This window comes from Colias croceus, chromosome 7, assembly GCF_905220415.1.
Source record: "Colias croceus chromosome 7, ilColCroc2.1".
Classification (NCBI taxonomy): Eukaryota; Metazoa; Arthropoda; class Insecta; order Lepidoptera; family Pieridae; genus Colias; species Colias croceus.
Window position 1 is genome coordinate 2,232,803 of NC_059543.1, and position 5,180 is coordinate 2,237,982.

A 5,180-nucleotide genomic window follows, 5' to 3' on the forward strand; every position below is an offset into this window, starting at 1 on the left:
AAAATGTCTGTTATTCCATACACAATTTATTTATTGCCTCTGAACTCGCATTACTCTATGCTACGCACCATGCGAATGCAAAATAACTATGAAAATAATATTATCGGTACGTGTTGCGGGGCGCGGGGTTGCAGGTCCGGGTGACGCGGCGCGGGCGAGGGCGATGCACAAAATACAGAGCAATAAATAACAGAGGGAGCAAATATTTTTTTGTTGTTATTTTTTTTAATCAAGAATTTGTAAAAGTTGTAGAATATGTTGTTGGGATAGATGTAGTGAAGCTGCTTCAAGAGATGATGCGCTATAATTTTCATTAACCACAGATATTTACTAATTTTTTCTTTTGTCTAGTTAATGTGAACGAGCTTCACCCCGTGTTTTGTTTCAGTAATTATGTAATATAACGACTTAAAAAAACCATTCGCCCCGTGTGTTTTGTTTCAGTTCTAAAACGACTTAAAAAAACAATTTTAAAGATTATTTTTCTTATTTGAAAGATGGTTCCCCTCTTCTTAAATTTGGTCTAATTCTGACAATTAAAAAACGGTTTCACTTTTTGTAAAAATAATAACTAATTGTATCCGATATACTTAAGACACCTGTTTGGGTCTTTCATCCACACAAATTTTTATATGTTTTATTATAATATACATAATATACACATTACACGTGTTAAAAATAACTAGTTCGTCACCATAGGCGGTCTGTCAATTGAGAATGACGCCATTGAGTAACAAATAAAAATATCAAACCAGCAAAATTTTTTTAGGTCAATGTTCACATTTAAATAAAAGCTTCCTTCCAAAACCACAACCAAAACATACAAGCTATATACAACTTTGTATTGATACCGCTTTCATTGCAAATCAAACTAAATTAAGATGCTGCTAAATTATAAATTTAAATTGCTTCTCGTGTTTATCCAGGTTATTGTGTTATTCGATCTATGAACTCAAAATTGTATTAATGACACTATTTGACAATTTCTAATATTATCTATAAGTCTAAGAGCCAGCGCGCACGAGTAACTTTGTCTCCGCAACTATTTTGTATTTTGTGTCTTGTGACAAGCCGCACTTTTGCGTTTTTAGGGAGAAAAAAAAATAAAAACGAAAATCTGAAAAAAATATATTTCTCGGTATTCGGAGGTAGTTTTCCAAAAATAAAAACTGGATAATATGCGCCCAAAGATGCTTTATAAGTCTATATTTATTTAAAATAAATATCTAAGACCGTTACGATTTCAGAATACATTTCAATATTTTTCATGAAAAATTCACCTAAAGTTTGCCATTTTTTTCAAAAAAAAAGTATAAGAAATTGACACGTGGGTGTTCTACTCTTACATTTTAAATACATCCCTTGATCGATAAATACAATAAACAGCACAGGGAAATTTTTTTGATCTAATGAAACACAGGGATCTCGATACGAGGCCGTCGGATAATCGTATACGGCAATGGAAGATGTGCTGTGTGAATTAAGGTGTGAATACAACATTCGTTTCTTCCAGATCCAATGAAAATAAGAATCGGCAAATTGTTGCTCCGTGTGAACCTAGAATTCAACGCATTTTTGCAATTATTTAATTTAATGCCCCGATGATTTAACTAATGGTAGGTAATAGATATGATAAATGTTATCAATTTCTATGTCAAAACACGTCATACTCCGTTCAATAAAATAACAACGCGTGGAGTGTGAATAATTCACTATAATTAAATAATTGACGATGTGCTGTATGCTATTTTTATCTGTGCTAATTGCGCATTCAGACCAAGTGACAAAGGATAATTATTTGTCTTTGATCCGAATGTTAAATAGCTCTGTGTATATGGCACGAGAAATAAGTCTATAATAACAACATATTATTAAAAGATTAAAAATTAGAATTTTGTGTTGTGTTTATTTAAAACTCAGAAGAGAATTACGTTTGAAATGGGACCACATGACTAGATTAAACAAAACGACTAGAATAAAAAATTAAACACCGTTTTTTGATGATTCTTCATCTTCAAGTCTCACCAAGTCGAAAGTACCTACTACTACTACAGTCAAATAGAGAATTTTTAAAATGAATACAAACGCTTAGCTAACTAGGTTATCTGTGGTTTAAATTTAAATGCTCAATGCACTATCAGAAATGTTCATCTTTAGGTAAAAGTAAATATATTCAGATTGCTTTTAATAAAGGGCAATATAACAAGATTATAAAGATGCGGGCATTAACTGGCTTAAACGATCAAATAATTATAACCCATTGACGCCACATCACATTGAGTATCTTTCATCCGAAGACTATTAACTGGGTATTTATAACATGAATAATAATATTTATCTTAATGGTTATTACGAAAACAAAATACTAAAGTAAGTACTACGGTTTCAGATAAGTGATGTGATTGTGTTCTATATTGGTTCTATAACAATTCATCCTTTGTTTGGTTTCAATTTAATGGAAAAACACTAAAATTTAACGCGTGTGTGTTTTATCACACTTAATATTCGAGAATTATAATTATATATATTCGAATTCGAGAATTATATTCTGCGCTATGTTATTGCGCACGAATTCATAAACGCTATGGAGCTTGGAAGATGACAGCGCTTCAAAGGCGATGATGACAGATGCCATACTAGGGACGCGCTCTTGCTAGTGAGGTGAAAGATCCATCGATATTTGGTAAGGTGACCCAATTTGCATAGAGATATATAGGATTCATAGACTGCTTTCTTCATCCAACGCTGTGTGTTTTAGAAAGACACATAATACTGTGATTATGACCCACTTAAACGGACAGATTTTGTTTCCATAGCGCACTCGCTCGACCGACGGTCCTCGTACGCTGTGCGTAGCAAAATACGCGTGCGTACCTATGGTCGGTTTAGCACTGTACGGTTTATGAATTTCCATACATATGACAAGCACGACTGACGTACGCACTGACGGTCGGTGAAGCTCTGAAACTGGCCTTAATAGTACGAGATCCGGCTGCAGGATTAGTGCGTTCATCGGTTTTTTGCTGAAAACCGAATTTTTATGTATATTTATAATTAGGAGAATATATATCGACTAGGTTGCCAGTCAAAATTTGGCCACAAGCATGTTTAATTAAAATTTTTCTAATCGATTTTTGGGAAAAAAATTCGTTCACTTGTTTTTTGAATAAAATGTAGTCTACATCACGGCAAATGATATAAAGATTCTAAAAAATCACGGTTGCCGCTTTTCACCTGGCCGCAACATCTTGGCAGCCTGGTGCAAACAGGTATGATTTCGATTCATTTTTACGTTCATAACGTACATTTATGAATCAATTATATCAAATTAAAGCTAATTTTTTTCTGTTTATTATCATATATGGTTGCCTAATTAAATCCGGCCGCAAATAAGGGTTGCCGGCTGTTAAAAATTATAAATATTTACGCCTATTAGTACACCGACGCATTCGCGTGCGGCAGCGAAACAACGAGAAAAAGAGAGGATCGGCTGTTAACCCTAGATTACTACCCTTCGTCGATTCGACGACGCGTCACCAAAAAAATCGCTATAACTTTTACGCGTGCGACCGTATGGTTTTCTGACTTCAGCTAATCTCAGCCAACCCGTTGCGCTTGCGATGGACGGTAGTGCTTTGTGCGTGGAAGGTCCACACGCGGTGTTCCAGCAGCCATGGCTCGTCACATCGACGAAGGTTAGTATTAACGTAACTTTTCGTACTATTTAGTTAAGTTAAAATTACGTTATTTTATGTTTTATAATGGTGCCTATTATTTTATTTTTAGATACGATTCATATGTTAGTTTTAGAAGTTGAAAGCGATGAGGAAAATTCATCTGCGAGAGAGCCTGAAGACCACATTGAGGCTGAAGAGGCATGAAACGGAGGGTGATGATGAAGTTTCTACTGTAAATAAAGAGCAATTTCCAGATCAAGATTATGAGGCAAGTAGTAATACATCTCCCCACGTTCTATTGAAGATGAGATACCTAGCACTTCAGCTGACCCTAGCGATTACAAGACCATCGCATACCATTCTTCTTGGGAAAGACAAACACATATTATGGTCATCACAACAGTCAAGGCCACAAAGCAGAAGACCTTCAAAGAACATAGATACATAGCACGTGGACCTGTGTGTGACGCTTTTTTCGAGATATTTTAGATCCTCTTCAATGTTTTTCAGGTATAATTACTGGTGACATTACTGATACTCTTTGGGACTCAATTACATAAATTTTAAACATGCCAGAAATAAATAATGTGAAAGTTATAAATGAGACTGAGCAAAGTAATGCTGCTAATGTGCCTCCATAGCAAACTAAAATAAACATATATGCTATATTATGTCCCTCCGTAAAGCAAAGGTAGACCTAAAAATAGGTGCACTAGGTGCAAAAATCGTTGTGTGGGGAACACAAACTTGATGTGTGTCACAAATGTTTTAGATCCTAAGCTATTATCAAAATTATATTTTTAATTAATTTTCCAGATATTATTTTTGTAAGTAATACTTTATTTCGAGCAATTTAGAGGTATATATTATTTGTACGGAATTTTTCAAAAAAATTAAGAATGTTCATAAAGCGTGTAAACTGTGATCTCATTTTGATGACTGTTTGAATTAAAACTATGTTAAAATAAATATTTTTATATTTTTATATGTAGATTAATACCTTGTCCTTAAAATAAAGACATAACTACAAATATATTTTTTTAATTAAACCCCTAAATCCCCTCCAATAAACAGCGTAGTCGAAACGACGAAGGTTAGTATTAAACGTTGAAAAATAAGGTTAGTGTTCTAGGGTTAATTATATTAAATCAATATTACTTTTTAAATTTGTCATTTTGAAAAGGACGACATATTTTCTTTCACTCAACCTTAAATATTCAACATCTTTAACAGCCGGCAACCCTTATTTGCGGCCGGATTTAATTAGGCAACCATATATGATAATAAATAGAAAAAAATTAGCTTTAATTTGATATATGATTCATAAATGTACGTTATGAACGTAAAAATGAATCGAAATCATACCTGTTTGCACCAGGCTGCCAAGATGTTGCGGCCAGGTGAAAAGCGGCAACCGTGATTTTTTAGAATCTTTATATCATTTGCCGTGATGTAGACTACATTTTATTCAAAAAACAAGTGAACGAATTTTTTTCCCAAAAA

The 5,180-nt window shown here is 33.8% G+C and overlaps 1 long non-coding RNA gene across 1 annotated transcript; it reads left to right on the plus strand.

Annotated features, from left to right (window-relative positions):
- Window positions 1-3,494: 3,494 nt before the first annotated feature.
- LOC123693432 lies at window positions 3,495-4,826 on the plus strand. Its single transcript, XR_006751684.1, has 2 exons — window positions 3,495-3,695; window positions 3,787-4,826. It is a non-coding gene; the product is annotated as an uncharacterized LOC123693432 (long non-coding RNA).
- Window positions 4,827-5,180: the final 354 nt, after the last annotated feature.